Source organism: Anarhichas minor, unplaced genomic scaffold, assembly GCF_050575085.1.
Source record: "Anarhichas minor isolate MPS153535 unplaced genomic scaffold, ASM5057508v1 ptg000058l, whole genome shotgun sequence".
NCBI classification, from domain to species: Eukaryota; Metazoa; Chordata; class Actinopteri; order Perciformes; family Anarhichadidae; genus Anarhichas; species Anarhichas minor.
The window spans coordinates 3,323,000-3,340,283 of record NW_027466504.1 but is presented as its reverse complement, the minus strand read 5'-3'; the positions used below and the strand labels follow the sequence as shown (position 1 = coordinate 3,340,283).

Below are 17,284 nucleotides of genomic sequence, written 5' to 3'. Positions count from 1 at the left end.
GCTCTACTTAGGTGCTAACTTTACCATGGGACCTTATTTTGGAGAAAATACGAATGGTAGTATTAGACTGTGAAAATACATAAATAGAAAGAAGTCACACCCAAAAATTGTGTTTCAACGACGGGTATTGCAAGCCAAGGTAACAAACATGTTGGTGGTGCATTGCGAGAGACGAGAGTTGTAGTTCTCTCTTTCACACAGAACATCATGATGACAAACTACTGCTCTCTTCACGTGCAAAAGTATCTTTTAAATTGACAAACATATGTGTAGTTCATGGCACGATTCGCCACCGACAACTGTACATATTGTTTCCGAAATAAGGTCCCATGGGGGACGCCATTTTAGCATTGCCATCTCCATGGCAATGCTAAAATACTGATGTTTAGCAGGTACCATCTTTACCATTTTAGTTAAGGATGTTAGCATGTAAATAAACGTACACCTAGAGCATTAGCTTCGCAGGTAATTGGTCATAAATGAGAAATTACATATTTTACCTGATGGTGGCGCTAGCTGAGGAGTTCAGGGAACACCTAAGTTATTACAATTCATTCTGAGGAAAACATGTAGGGGTACTTCATATACTGTCAGGATGATTTAGTGAGAGGAAGCATGTTTGTAGTTGACACCATAACAGGGGTGTCAAACTCATTTTCACTCTGGGTCAGCATCAGCATCAAAGTGCCGGTTGTAACTGTAAGACTGTATAAATATAACTACTCCCTCACATATTGTTAAAAATCTGTCTTTGCATTTGATTATTGTTTATTCAAGTGTAAAAATGCAGTTATATAAATGTAAAAATATATTTATAGCACATGTAGAGATGTGGTCACTGTACACTGTAAAGCAGCATACACTTTCATTTTAAGCCAATCATATGCCTTTCAAGCTCAAGGCCACCGTCTTTTGAGCTGATCATGACTTTTTTCTTCGATAGTTTTGTTGCTGAATTTTGTTGAAATGTCAAAGCATCATTTTTAGACCAATGTGTGCTCACACTGTTGATACGGTCTGTGCCTGCACTCTGCTTGCCATTTGCTTCATGTCATGTCATGTCGTGTTGTGTGTGTGTGTGTGTGTGTCTCCAGTTTGCTAATTTTATTTTTACTGCTTTGTTGCCCAACAACAGATGGTGTCTCCATGTGCTTCCTGTCCTTTGGTCTTCCATTTCCTCCCAGCGTGATCTGCGCCGCGCCGCTGTGCTCTTAAAGAGACACTTCACAATATTCTCCCCTCTCATCCTTGAGGTGGCAGATCTTGAGAGTTCAGAGACTGGAGACTGGTAATCATATACAACTCCTCTACGTCACTCCTCCGCATTCCAAATATGGTAGCTTCTGTTAATTGGTTTGCGAAAAAAACAACATAGTGACGGCCGTAATTCAAGATGGCGACGGCAAAATCGCCTAACTCGAGGCTTCAAAACGGCAGTCCACAGACCAGTGGGTGACGCCACGATGACTACGTCCACTACTTCTATACAGTCTATGGTTGGTTCGTCTCCCAGTACGACAATGTAACAAATATGGAGGTGCGTAATCTAAAGATAGATCGTCGAAGGTGATTGCAGAACGGATGGTCTCAAAACAAAGGAGTAAGATTAGACAGTCGGTGCTTGTGCGCTAATGTTGTTAATTCATCAGCACTAACGATTACATCCACAATTCAGTTTTCTCTTGCATTACGAATTTTCGCAACATATCGCAACGGGAAAAAAAAGCACACGGAAAATATGGAGCTGGTGTGCAGAGGCCTTGAGGCGGTCCGTTACACGGGTCATTGTGTAATCTTTCACAGACACACTGTTGTGCATTAAAACTCCTGACTGCAGACTTTTCGGCTCTTCTTCAGTCTCGATGACGGGCTGAAACTGTAGGAAGACTTGGTTTCGGGGGCGTTCACGTCTCGTGGTAGAAACTGGAGCCGGTGCAGAAAGTCGACTTCTGCTTTTCTGCTGTGCAACCAAACAGGAACTTCCTGTTATTTTTCATCAGCTGTTACCGGCCCAGTTTATGACCCCCGGGGATGTTTTTGCAGTCAGAGAGAATGTAGCATGAAGATGCTTATTATATTAACACCATACCTCCACACACCGGTTTATAGTGCTGTTAAGACTCACTGTCCAGACAGAGAAACGTATGATGTGCAATAACCAGTCTGGTCGAATCTGTGTTACTCATAATTCATTTTTATTCATTTTTTAGGTCAGCCAAACATCATAATAGGTTGTTAATTGAACCTGTGCAGCTGTGATGTCGTACTGTATATGGTGGAACTGTGACACCATGGCTCTACCTTGTGGTGACAGTGTCCCATCAGAAAACTACAGCAAATAGTGTTGTCACCCAATTTTAAAAACTATGCACAGTAAGTCATATAACACTTCAGTGTGAAAATGTGATAAACAGTAGAACACACAAGTAGAATACAGTGCACACAATATATGAAAAAAATAATGAAAATACAATTTAATATTGAAAAATACTTTTTATATATGAAACTTGTAAATCATCCTCACTTTAGTATGTTCACAGAAACAGTTTGAAAAAAACAAATAGTCAAGGTCAATATTATATCAAGTTGTATTTGTATTTAGTTTTTTTCCCCAGAACCTTATCTCATGGTCTTTCTCAGGTGTGCACATGTGAGAAATGAGTAAACATGTGTTAAATGTATGCTGTTATTCAGTGTAATAAATAAACACATTTAAATATTCTAATATGAAATAACATCAATAAATTCCTAGCATTTGTAACTCTTTAAATAGCCTACAACCGCGGTGAGATTAGGACCGTTTTGCTGCTGTTCACTTACTTGATGGGGCTCAGTGTACAGTAACGCACGGCTGGTATGACCTCTAGTGTTCACGAGCACAAATTACATCCGTTCAATTTCAGGCTCTGAATAAAGTACAGTAAACAGTAGGATCTACTGAGTTCGCCGGCCCAGTAGACTCACCCCCATTTAACCTTCTGGTACAGCCACATCCTCCCTATGTATGTATTACAGATTGTATATTTTTAGTTCTAGAATAGCAGACAGGCAACACCCACTGTTTCTGCTTCCTCTGTACGTCTTTCCCCTGTCGCCACTCAACATGCCAAAGAAAACCTTCACACAGGTTACATCATAATGACGTCTAATATATATATATATATATATATAGATAGATAGATAGATATAGGACAACCAATATTACTTTTCTTACTTTATTGTTGATTTTCAACTTTCAACAGAAATTCCTTCAATGTGGTCATGCAAGTTTTTGAACACACGTTTGTATAGTTACCGAATAGTTTCGGAGCTAGTTTTGTTCCCATTTTGTCCACTCTGTCCTCTCCCTGGACTCTTGTCACATGCTCTAAAGTGTGTGTGTGTGTGTGTGTGTGTGTGTGTGTGTCCCTGCCCCAGTGGGACAGCCATGACCGAGGTCACCGGGTCAAGGGAACCGGCCAATCGGAGACGTGCCGCTCCCCATTTCCTGTCCCGAATGGCCAGCATTCCCCCGGCAGTCCGACCAAGGATGTCAGAGGATCTGCACAAATCCTTCAGCTGTAATAGATCTTTATTCACACCGGACACTTGCATCAAGTTAAATTGAACGCTGTCGATGTCCGTTTTAGAATGAAAAAATGCAAATGGCAAATACGTGACACTGAGAGCAACTGTAGGCCTGTGAACCTGTGTGTGGCGGTGTGTGGGTGGTGCCACTAAAGCTCCAACAGGTTTAATCCTCCAACACTTCTTCTCATAAAATTTGGGAGACGCACTTAAAAGTGGAAGTTGAAAGTGGGGACAGCTCAGGTGTGTACAGAATCATTTTATTTATTTAAAGTAACAGTAACCGAATGTACTCGGTAAATCATATTATGTGAACATGTACAACATGTGCATTCTGCACTGATGAAGGTGAATTGACAGACAACTTAAGCATAAAAGTTCCTCCCCAGCTGATGGTTGACTTCCTGTGCCAGGCAGTATAAACATTCCCACTCCCGGCCACCAGGGGGCCGACGCCGAGAGTGTAGGATGTTTACACTTCCTGGAGCTCAGAGATCAAAGTTGATACCAAGGTTACAATTCTAAAACACATTTTAAGAATGTCTTCGAAAGATAGACTTACATTCTTCCCCTACAGAGACACATTTGACAGGGACTCTGCCCAGATTATTCTTTTGTTTTTTAAATAAACTGATAAAGGATTTAGTTACGTCTAAATACCGTGGCTGCAACAAATATACTGCTGCATCACAAGCGGTTCGGTGTGACTGGCTGTTTCCACGTAAAGAGAGGGAAACTCTCTCAAGGGTTTTCCACGACCGAGGAGGGAACGACTGCGACTGTTTGGACAGAAACTGCAAAAAACAACAAAGCACAGCATGTTTTCATTCATGGTATGATGAATGCGGGGGGTGGAGGAGTCTAGTAATATTAGAACGCTTCCTTCCTTCCTTGTCTGTGGTCGTGTAGTGTACGTTACACCCACTTCCCCTCAGCTCCGGCTGATGAGTTGAGGGGGGGGGGGAAATCGATCACTGTTTTCGTCCTCTTCCACTTTCTTCTCCCGCAATTTCACCGTCGCCTCGCCCTCCCTCCCTCGTGTTCTCCTTCTTTCCATCTTGCTCCCCTTTCCCTTTTACCCATCTCTCCCCCCGTCCTCCCCCCCAGGACAGGATGAAGCCGCTCCCATCCACAGGGAACTGAACGGAGACGACTATCACCGGCCGCCGTTTCACCCTGTGGAATCGCATTCCTTCCTCCTCCCTCCAGTTGTTCTGTGACTACTTGTTTTGCTTTGCCCCCATTCAACCCCATCACTCACACTGATACAATATTAATAATAATATAATTAGAATTCCCTTGCGATTCAAAAGCACCACACATGAAATATGTAAAGTTACTGGTATTTTCAGTCCTTAAATTGAGTGTCAGGGGTTTCATTTTTTGTAGCTCGGGCAAGTGGTTGCATTGGTTATGAGGATACTGGAGGACCCAACAGTGGCAGCCGGCCAATAGAAGGCCCACGTGTTCACACGATGCTGATTAAGCTGCCGAAGAAAGCTCTCTGTATTCCTAAGTAAGATAAATGTGTTGTGTGGCGTCTTTCCCATGCTGGCGCACCGGAAGTGACGCGTTTTTACGTCAACCAGTCAGAGCTAAAGGTGGCAGGAAAGGGAGGGAGAGACCAGAGAGACCAGAGCGACGAGCAGCAGCTAGGCCGAAGTAAAAACAAGACTCTCGGTGTTCAGAGAAAGGATTAAAGTTTAAATAAATTGCACGGGAAGACTTCAGGCATACGTCGACAGTGTTGATGTAATTACATCCCACTGCCAGCGGGGGGAGACAGAAACTCTGCACGGCAGGTTTAAGTAAATTAAAGTTTGTTTTTTTCTTTTGTTTTACTTTTAAGGCATTTTAAAAATAATACAAATTAAGTTATACAGATATACATTAACAGCAAAAATATTGTATGTCTATTTTGCTTTTTCCTCATTTGTATTTACCGCGCAATCGATAATTGAATCTCATCGATGACGCTGTTTTCCCACTCCGTTATGAGGCGTAACAAGTATTACATTGTGAGGGGGATACCTTGTGGTACTTAGCGCTGACATTCCGCAGTACAACGGCCTCATAGGACACACCTGCGTACAGCCGTTACCGCAACAATAGCCAGCAGATGGCGGCAGCCTGACAAAATGGACAGTTCAATGGCAAAACGGCAGCGTTGCCCTTTTTTCAATATCTCGGCAATCACTTTGGTGAGGACAACGGTCTCATAACCGATACAACTGATGGACGAAAACATGAAGATAAAACCCAACTTGCATTCAACAATAATTTTCATTTAATCTCATTTACATTGATATCTCCCGTAGCCATTCCGTTCACCAGTGGTCTCTATACTCACAGGCCTCTTGAGCACGTTGCGCGCCGTTTCGCAGCGATGGTACTAGCAGTTGGCTGCTGCAAACATCCGACTGAAAGCCCCAGAACCTAACACCAGCTTCCAGTCAAGGATGTTTACAGTAGCCCTGACTGCCAACCGGCCCTTGGAGAGGATGCAGCACCTACGAACACACACACACACACACACACACACACACACACACACACACACACACACACACACACACCATGCATACTTTGCAATACACCATGCATAAAAAAAAAAGTTAATCGAGAAAAAGTGAAAAAACCTTTGCAAATATATTCCGACTGCTGTACAGTACAACCTACTGTTACTGTGGACATTAATTAACCGAGCACACACACACACACACACACACACACACACACACACACACACACAAAGGATCAAATAATTGGATAGACACATACAGTACTGAAGTGACAGGACACTGTCACTGGAAAGACTCGGTGACTTTTCCTCCACACAGCTGACGCCTCCCGCCTGCGTCACTTCCACTCTCTCTGCCGGTCTGTTCTTTTTCTCCGACCCGCTTTCTTGCTCGAGAGGCGTAACGACGATCCATCATCACACCAGAAGAAGAGTCCAGGATGACTGTAAAAACAAAAAAAACACTGTTGCCATCCTTTACAAATGGGATTTTTTTTCTCTCTCTCTTTTGTCTGTATTTTGAGACGTAAGTGAATCATTATTATTTTAAATATATATTTTTTTGTGCAGTGTTTCTGCTGATGAATTTAAAAAGATGTTTAAAAAAAGTAGAATTTGAGTGCACGAGCCCTGTTTTTCGTGCACTCCAGCGTTGAGAGAGCTGCTTTACAATGACCAGCAGAGTTAATACTTTCCACCATGTTTTTTTTTCCTCTCCCGGGCTTTTGTTGTCCAGTAAGCATTCTATCAGCATGTGACATTCCACAACCTTAACTCCCAACCCACACGCACACACACACACACACACACACATATTTACCATGTAAACACAACTCGGCCTTTCTGTTTAGCCATCATACACACTCCCACGGCTCAGCATGCGTACACACACACACACACACACAAATCTAATTACTTCTTCACACACAAATGAATGTGGAGGACTCCCATAAAGCCCTTTTTGACCCCCCCCCCCAACCCAAACGTTCACTTCCTGTTTCTTCCTGCCTGTGCCTTACTCATCCACTTTTTCTTTATATCGGCACACACACACACGCACACACAGAAAGTGAAAGTGCGCGTACAGTATCTGTTTAGAATACAAACTGTCCTTCACACACTTTTGACTGCCATGCTGTGTGACTTAAAACTTGGTAACTTATTTTGTGTGTGTGTGTGTGTGTGTGTGTGTGTCTGACGGAGACAGAGTGAGTTTGCATGTCTTTGTAAGCATGGGCATGAATGTGCCTTTGTGTGTGTGTGTGTGTGTGTTTGTGTGTGTGTGTGTGTGTGTGTGTGAGAGAGAGAGAGAGAGTTTGAGAGTGAAAGAGCAAGAGAGCATGTAATCACATGCGTGTCCTGTGCTGAGATAAAGACAGGAATGTTGTTTCTCCCCCGTTCCCTCCCTCTCCTTCACCAACAAAGGGCCGAAGTGTCAAGCTACTGTAAAGCAAGCAGCGCTTTTCAACACTACGTGTACTAAAGCTGAATTAAATGAGAGTTTCAAAAGCCACTCGGGGCTCCTGACATTTTTGCTACTACACAAGAATAGGAGCGTTATCGGGGCCCAGCCCGACGTCTTCTTAAAGGAACAGTGTGTCGTGTTCGTGGCATCTAGTGGTGAGGTTACAGGTTGCAGGTTGCAGCTCAGCCCCCTCCCTTCCCAAGCGTGCAACTACGGTGGTCTACAGGTAGGGAGAGTTAGTCATGATTCTAGTACAACTAGAAGCTACTCTTATCAATAAGTCAAATAACTACATAATTGCTTTTAAAAACATATAGAACTTTAAAAAAATTTAAAATACATTCAGAACAGGATTAGAATTTATTTCTATTTTAGATATAACTAAATATTGATTCTAGAGCAGCAACAGTTAACAGCAAAGTCACTATATAAAGTCAGTAATATCTCACTGGAAACCAAACAAAAATGAAGAATGAATGAAGAACACAGACATCAGTCAGTATCACTCATTCCCCCTGTCCTCCTTGTCCTCCTGTCCTCTGTCCCCTTGTCCTCCTGTCCGCCTGTCCTCCTGTCCCCCTCTCCTCTGTCCCCCTGACCTCCTGTCCCCTGTCTCCAGTCCCCTGCCCTCTCTGATAATAAATGGTCAATGGACTTGTACTTGTCTAGCGCCTTTCTCGTCTTCCGACCACTCAAAGCTCAATGTCCTTCACTCATTCACACCCATTCATACACTGATGGCAGGGGCTACCATACAAGGTGCCATCTGCCCATCAAGACTATGTAACATTCACGCACTGTAGGCACAGGTTACGGGAGCAAGCGTCTTGCCCAAGGACACATCAGATCCTCTGATTGAAGGACCACCCTGCTCTACCACTGAGCCACATCACACCAAAACATTAACAAGTACTAATAAAAAGCACCGGTAACGTCAGGGCTTAACAAACAAGTGTGTCCTTATCAACAACTAGCTCTCTGCTCTGTAATCGGTAAATGCTAACGTCAGATTTTGTTATCTGTAGACTGAGTCAAACTCCCAGTTTTCTCCCGGTTGCCAGTCTTTATGCTAAGCTAGGCTAACAGGCTTCAATCTTTACAAAAAACAACCGAAAAACACAATCGTGTTACATCGTCACACACACAAAAACAGCGGTTTCACATATAGCCAGCTTGGAACACTGTTGCTTGGGCCCCGAGTTCGATCAAGCCTCAGCAAAAGTTCAGTTTAATTGCTTACTGAGTGGGGATCATATTTGAGTATTTACTTTACCTCTGTGACTCAAAGGGCCAGTCTGCTTCAACTCCAGACAACAAGTGGCAGACAATCAAAAAACAACTCAAACTTACAAATCCCTGCTCTGCCCTTGAAGGAACCCTGGGAAGCCTGGAGAGCCCTTGACTCGTGGTGCTGTGGTGCATGAACGCTCTGAACTCCAGGCGCTCTATTGTAAATAAGCCCGATAGATGGTTCCACAATGCAGTAGATAGATAATGCTTCAGGAATTCGACTTCTCCAACAGTACATATTGTTCGGCTCTAATTACATGACCGTGTTGCTGCGTTCACACTATGTCTGCTTTACAGCACGTCTCAATTACTGTCCACGTCTACACACTCTTGTGTGTGTGTGTGTGTGTGTGTGTGTGTGTGTGTGTGTGTGCGTTTTTGTAGAATAATAAGATTCTCATGCGTGTAGACTTATGGCCGCTACTCTCTCTCGGTTTCTCTCTCTCTCTCTCTCGCTCAGGTCACTTGGGGAACAAAGCAAACTTTATCAGAACATTGCAATCCTGCATTCCCCAAATTCTTAGCACTTGGCAACCGGCTAACACACTGAGCGAGGAGAGAGGGAGGGAGGGAGGGAGGGAGGAGGAGATCGACGGAGGGAGAAGAGGAAGGTAGGCGAAATAAAAGCAGGTGTGCACAATAACTTCTAGTCCTTGCTCAAGATGACTGCCACAGGTCTGAATCTACATTATTGCTTAATAGACCGATAGAGAACTTTTGTGTTTTAGTTGTACAAAAATAATAGAAGACTATCATACTGTGTGTTTGCAAATTGATTTGGTTTGTGTGTGTGTGTGTTGGCAAAGAGTGACGGATCCCTAAATCCCAATCAAAACCTCACACACCCAGTGGCATTTACTACCAAAACCTCAACTCTCGACGCCGCTCGCTGCCAAAACAAAAAGTTGGCATTTTGGTTTGGACAAAAACAGCTAACATAACATGTCATGCTAAGCTAGGCTAATACACACGCATACACATTGACTGCTCCATAAACAATGAATGAGAGACGGATTTTGTTTTCTTTTTGTTCATGGCCAAATGAGCTTTATTCTTGAGTAATGTTATTAGTTGTGAAACAGAAAATGTACCCATATACTGAGAACATGACCCTTCTTTTACCAATTCATTGTCAGTCTTCTGGATTTTGGTACAAGTTATCCATGTTGATTCATATTTTTGGACTGTCTTAGACTTTACATGAACTTCGAAAAAATGGGTGTAGTTTCCCTTTGAGAAAAATGTGGTGTGGATATTGAGAAACGCTGGCACTACCAATGTTATTGGTGCAAGGTAAGGGCTGATCTGTGTACAGTAAATACGCCACGGTGACAGTGAATTCAATGGTGATATAGTGATGTTTAAAACTGCTCCAGAGGAAACCTTTAAAGTATGGCAAGCACCGTGTCTGTGTGTTCTTTCTTCCACTCAAGAGGCACTTTCTATACACCGACACAATGAGAGCGCCTCAGTGTGCCAGGTTAAACACCATTAAAAGGTGCAGTATATCAAGGACCCAGCCACTCCAGATGACCTCGAGCTATGTTATGTGCCAACGTGAACCTTTGAAGTCCGGCAGCTGTTCTTGTCTTTCATCACCCTAGAACTTCAAGTACAATGTATTCTGTTTGCCGTAATTCTTTGTTGATTTTTCTAATTACAATCCTCATTTTTTTGGTCTCCATGTGTGACATTGTTTTCTGTGCTAATGATCCATTTCTTTTAGCTTATTCCGAACACATTGGAACTGTAAACCACTTCCCTTTCTTTGCATCTTTCCCAGAAAATAGCTCAAAGACTCTAGATACGCAGAGCATTTATAAAGTACGTCAAATCTAATGTTTCATTTCATTTTGCCTGATAAAAAAAGCCACCAAACTACAATCTGCAGGCTTTCTTACTGGTTATATTCTCTTTTAATTTGTAACTTTATGGAAGCAATTGACCCTTCGCTAAATCTCGCCCATCGTGCGCAGACTGGCTAATCACTGCGTAGCATCGACGAGCTCTGACCAGGGTTCAACAACTATCTGGCCCGGCTACTCTCATGCAACGGTTTCAGATGTTCTTCATTTTCGGGCTGGTTTTGTGGATTTGGAGCTCGTTGTGTAATAGTGATACTAGTTACCCGGAGAGGTTGGAAGAAGATTTGCGTTTCTACGTGAAAACCTGTGGCACTAACATTAACCGAATACGTTAGGACATCTATGCTACGCTAGCTCTGAAATCGTCTTTTTTGTTTCTCCAAAAATGTGATTATATTTATTCAGGGAGCGCAGTTAATGACAGTGCGGGCTCCATGCTGTTTCTGACAGCTTGAGAACAAAGGGGCAGGACTTAGCAAAAGGTCAATTAGCAAATAAAGTTACGCTCAACTACTCTCACTCGTCTTTAGACTTAGCAGGAAGTTACAATGCGTGACTATCAAACCGGGCAAAAAAGAAAAGGCAAAATGCTTAGTTCTCGGTTATAGTTTCGAGGACTTTTGAGGGACAGAAACTATAGTTTCCGAGTTCTTAAAAGACTTCCTGGTTTCCTAGAAAAGTTCCATTGTGCAAGAGGGAAACACATCCTGCGTTAACTAATCATACAGTCTGGAATCTACATGGAATCAACAGATAAGGAGCATGGGCATACCATTGCTATCTGATAAATGCAACACGCATCTCATTTTTTAAGAATTCTTTCAGAGCCCAACTCTCTTTACATGAAGTCACACAAGCTATATAACTTCTACACACACTATGACCTGCATCAGGAACTGGCTACCATGAACTGAAGTGTCATTGGTGACTCAGTACCTGCGTTAACATCACTCCACTAGTTACTGCTCATCTGGATTTTACATTTACACGTTTCTGCTGTTAAATGATATGATTTTCGGTAAACATTTCTCAGACAATTCAGGCACTTTTCCTGCAAAAACCATTCGTCCTGGGCTCACCAGACTGAGACTTTGAATCCAAGTCAAAGAAGTGTAATCTGCGCCCCTTGACTTCCTAAATAGATTATTTCTAATCTTCATTAGCAACACTCGCCAGTGAGTATGACCTTCGCATTGGTGCGTTAAGGTGTGTGTGTGTGTGTGTGTGTGTGTAGCTGGAGTTTTCCTACAACTTTCCACTCTTATCTGATATCACAAATCCTGCAGTTTCCCTTCCTCCTCAGTTCAGCTCTCTCTCTCTCTCTGAAGAGTTGACCTTGTACACCAGTATCCGTCAGCAGTTTAACGGACCGGCGGATATTCCAATCAGAGGTCCCGAATACTAACCGAGCTGGTGGCCCGTGACACCAGAACTCTGATCATTAACACTGTGGACTCCTAAAGGACAAAAACTGCGGGTTAATGTCCCTCGACACCCTCGGGTGCAGAGTACCACGGGGGCTGGCAGGAAACTATGTTTAGCAATGCTGTTGGAAAAGTTGATAATAAACCCCTGGTCTTTCTCAATGAATGGGTTACGAACACGTACGTTTCTGTGTAGATTTGTTCCCCTCACACCCCGAGCGTAGACGTGCTATAGTTTGTGTATTTGTGCTTCGCTCATTCTACTGTGATAACCGTCAAAAGGTTTAAAGAAATTCTTCCAACATTTATGGAAATACAGACGATAGATGTCTAGCGTTTGTGAATTAAGAACAGAGCTACAGACGAGAGGTGATTAGCCTTGCTAGCTTAGCTAAAGAATGGAAGCAGGGGGAAACGGCTAGCCTGGCTAGCCAAGCTAGCTCTCAAAACCACAAACTGTGGTTTTTTACACATCTGTTTGCGCACAACATAAGCAGTGCGTACAACGTGTTAATTAATGAGCTTCAGAAGTGTCGGTAGACTGATTTTTAAACGTTGCAAGCAAGCAGTTCCCCCTCCTTCTACTCTTCAAGCTAAGCTAGGCTAACCACATCCAGACTCTAGCTTCAGACTTAATGCACATAGATGATAGCATTCAAGCATTTTCCCCAAAGAAATGTTCAATTATTTCTTTAACTAGCCTTGTTTGAAGTATTCTTACTCACTTTTACATTTTTCTTGGTTTTCAGTTGAGCCTTCGAGCCTAATTATGTGCACATACTCCACTAATGGTGTAACTCAAATATGATCATGAAGACAGATTACTGAGTGCTTGGCTGCAAGTTAAGTAAACTGATGAATAGGGCTGTGTATTGGCAAGAATCTGGCAATATCATACATGCTACGATACAGGGATTACGGTTCAATACAGCAATATATTGCGATACTGTAAGCAGGGAGATATATTGCAGTTTTTTAAATCGAATTTTAGGAAAACTGTCATAGTGTGTAGGACACACCGCCATATGCACAAAATATTTAAAAAAATAATGTTATGTGATAAGAAAAGTGGGATCTGCGTATAACAGTTCTATTTTTTGAGCAATGTGAGCCACCGTGTGCCACCAATCTTTCCATATAAACTACTTATTAAAAATGCATAGTTTTTTTATGAGATTCAATACAGTATCCTAAAACACAATATCAAATACTCAAAGTGTATCGATATTTTCTTACACTCGCTACTGACTAGAACAGCTGCTGTTTTCTCAAGCTGAACTTTGAAGCTGCTTCACATTGTTGTGGATATTGATTATTGGGAACTATGTACAAAAGATGAGCTGCTAATTTATTACGTTAATGTGGATTGAAAGGATGAAACAATGGAAACGAATCATATTCTGAGACAGATTGTAAGAGGTCGGACAGGATTTAACATTTTTTTTGTTTCAACTTGGCTCCATATGGCTCTACTTTATTGCCTTTCATTTTGGGGGAATTTCCTGCTCTTTGTTACATTATTTATTCATTCATACGCATTTGTGGAATGAATAATCCCATTAAAATAGAATTGTCTTTGCTTTCCTCCCTTTTTTCTCCCTCACTCTGATTTTGAGTAGGCCTCCACACCCCGGTCCTGTATTGGCCGGGGTGTTGCGGTATTGCGGGATGGGCCGAGAATACAGGAAGTCGCTCCCCGATGTCTCCATGGCAACCCTGAGGTCAGCCGTGCGAGGCCGGAGACCCCTCCTCGAACACAAAGAGCTCAGAGGCCTGGATCAACACAAACAACCCCGACACACACACACACACAAACACACACACACACACACACACACAGACACTAACTGTACACGCACAAAAGCAGGCGAGCTCACGAGGACGTACGCCGCTTTCAACTGACTACAGGACGTCCTGTGTAGTTTACAGGGTGAAAACTACTGTAAATCATGCAAATGATGCCTGCTGCACATTCAAGTTAAAAAGAACCACATCAAGTTTTTCAGCAGTTGCTCTGCTGCTACATGCTAAAACGTCACACGAAGTAGCATGGGATTAGTAAATTAGCTTTTAATGAAAAGACGAGACACTAAAAATGGCGGCAAACTTTAGAAACTGAAATATGATGCAGAAGTAATGCACCGTATGGATTGTGTCCACAAGAAGTGACGGAGGTGTGCAACAGAGAAATGTTACCAGAAGAGACTTCAAACAAAGACTTCCTCGATATCCACGCGCAAAAACCTTTCTACAACAACTGCACAACGTTTTTTAGAGATTTCACATTTTGGAGAATGTTGGTCGTTTACCGCGTTCGTCGGTCTGGAGCGATGATCCGAAAACACCTGGATGATGCCGGCATTCATGTTCTCCCCCCCCTCCCCCCTTCACAGGTACATTGAAACGTGTTCCGCCTCGTCCTGTTGGACGAATACTTACACTTCTCTCTCTCACCGTCAAAAGCTTTTCTGCCTCAGTCGTCCGCACACTCACTCTGCCTGGGAACCAAACCGACCATCATCCCAAGGGAGGACAGAGCCGGATGAATAGGCCGGTCTGAGAGGGGGGGGGGGGGGCACGTTCATATGCAATCCACTACAGATTACTGATTACCTACTGTGAATGGACTTTTAGAAGTTGAGTATTCAGTGATCTCGTGGTAAGTGAAGACACGGTTGAACGGTGTAATCCATCCAAGAAGTGAACACCATTATAGAGCATTCTTCTTCACCTTAGAAGATCCCGCTGGTTCAACTCTACGTACTAATGTAGTATCCTAAAGGGCCGCCTGACCACTGGGTTTATCCTTTATTCTACTGTTCTACTGACTTCACAAACGTAAAGAGACACTCTATCAATGTGGGAACGGATTACTTCACATTCGTTTTAGAGGAGCCTATACTTTAAAAGTAGCGTGACTCCGTGATATTCAGAGCTAAGTGGCACACACGGAAGATACTCCGTATAAATGTAATTTTTGTCTCTAACAAACAAAATGTAAAAACTTAAAAAAGATAATACATTTTCTCAAAAATGGCTCAATGTAATCTGATTACCTCTTTCCCTCGGTGTGGCTACTATGGTTACTGCCGGTATTCCAATCACACTGGCCTTTTCTGATAGATTAGTCAGGCAGCCTATTGTTTACTGTATATTTTCATACAGTAAAATGTACTTTGGACACGGGACATTTGAGCTGTTTGAATATGATTGGTCAGCTCTGATGTCATCGGATGACCCTGAAGTCTTTTTTTTACCGGCCTACACTATGTGAAATATTTGCCTTAAATGGGGTGAGCTCTTCTTCTCTTCTTTAGCAAAGACTCTATACTCTGTAGAACACTTCTGACAGGCATCACAGTTCATTACAGCACCCGGCATGAGCTCCACTGTGTGTATCTGACGCGGATACGTTCAGTTCTTTAAGTGTTAAAGATGCTATGACAAACTCAATACAAAAATCCATCAATTTAGAACTATTTTCATTGTCAGCATAGTTCTATACTAGATAGAGGCCGCTAGGGTGCTAAGAGTTTCTACTGAGTCGTCTTGCAGGTTCTGCTTAAAGATAATTCACTAAACAGCACTATTGTCAATTAAAATCACTCTCTGGTTCTGACAGCCCTCCACTGTCCCCATTAGCGGAACGTTAGTTTATGGATGATTAGTTAAGTAGTGAGTAAACTAGATGAACCAGATTTTTGTCAATATTAGTAGGGTTTATGATTTTTAAACTATGCCGAATTTAGGATTGGCATATTTGAATGTAGGGAATATATTGACGAGTGTTCTACAATGTATGCACGTGGGCTAAAAGCTATGGTAACTGAGACTTCATTCATTTGTGATTGGAGTTTGGCACGATGGTAAAACCCGTACAGTACGAGAGACAACGGAACCAGTCCGGAGGCAGCTTAACTCACCATTAACTCACCATGAACACTTCCCCTTCGGACAGCAGTTGCAGACAGCGGACCAGCTCAGCTGCTCTTTACATTTCGGGATGATTTTAAATAGCAGCGGACATTCCTTTGACAAACTCTGGTATAAATGTTAAGAGGTCGGCGTGTTTCACGAATTAAATTTGGTCTTCTGTCGATGCCGGCCACTTGTCCTCCGCGACTCCTCCGGGGCAGGGGGTGAACTTGATGACGACAAAACTGTTTTCAAAGTTCAGGAAATCAGAAGATTTCATACATTTTATTTTAAATTATACTTTCTGAGGCCTAATTTCTTCTGTCCCGGTTAACACTGTCCGTTGTGAGATACGGAGGTTTTTGTAGGGAGAAAGCTGGACAGAGTCGACGGAGTCCGGCCCCCTTTTTCAATGACCGGTGTGAAAGTCAGGTCAGAATCATTAGCCAGAACAACAATGAGTTTCCGGTTATTCTTTTCACAATAAAAAAATCCATATTAATAAAATCATATACAAAATGTGGACAATATATATACTATGACATGTTCATGAAACCACACTACATCCTAACACTTTTACAATGCTCTTTGAATATAACATGGCGTAATTCCTCCGGAAAACAAAAGCAAAAACATCACTTCCGGTACGTTACTATGTTATATAATTCTGTTTAACTTGACCCAGCCAGGAAGCTGTAGGTCAGCAGGGGCAAATCAAAATCTTACCTTGCAGAGTCAGAGGGCTAGTACACTCACACACACACACACACACACACACACACACACACGTACACGAACACAGACACACGCGCACACACACAAGCAGAGACAAAACATGTATGTTAATGAGGCCTTTGCATAGACTATTTGTTCCTTTGTCCCTTCATACTGTAACCATATATCTCAAAACAAGCCCAAACTCACATTATTGCTTCGTTTAGACAAAAAACTTGTACAAACAAAAAATAAATAAAACTGGTGTGTCCCACTGGGCCCTGAACACAACCTTCATATAGCTGCCCAGCAGTGAGGAAAGGATAGGCCTAATCTCACTTTGCAGACGGTGCATCGACCTCCACACTGCTGACTGTTGGGAGGTCAACTGTATGCTGATGTCCTTTTCATTCCGCACGGATCAGCTGACAGTGTCTCAATAGCCCGTCTCCTTTTATGTGCAGACGTTCTTCGGCTCGTAGTGTCGGTTATGTAAAGGGGAACACCTTTCACTAAACTTGCA

The 17,284-nt window shown here is 42.6% G+C and overlaps 3 long non-coding RNA genes across 4 annotated transcripts in view; 2 read left to right on the top strand and 1 right to left on the bottom strand.

Annotated features, from left to right (window-relative positions):
* LOC142932981 (uncharacterized) overlaps positions 1–17,284 on the top strand; it is a 285,143-nt gene that overhangs the window by 81,235 nt on the left and 186,624 nt on the right. The gene's annotated exons all lie outside the window — the stretch shown is intronic.
* LOC142932752 (uncharacterized) lies at positions 1,229–10,525 on the top strand. Its single transcript, XR_012947528.1, has 2 exons — positions 1,229–1,537; positions 9,304–10,525. It is a non-coding gene; the product is annotated as an uncharacterized LOC142932752 (long non-coding RNA).
* Positions 3,812–16,469, bottom strand: LOC142932751 (uncharacterized). 2 transcript variants are annotated; one of them, XR_012947527.1, is made up of 3 exons: positions 16,056–16,455; positions 6,349–6,532; positions 3,812–6,151 (listed from the first exon to the last, which is right to left on the bottom strand). It is a non-coding gene; the product is annotated as an uncharacterized LOC142932751 (long non-coding RNA). The 2 variants fall into 2 exon arrangements; XR_012947526.1 differs by having other exon boundaries at positions 3,812–6,532; positions 16,056–16,469.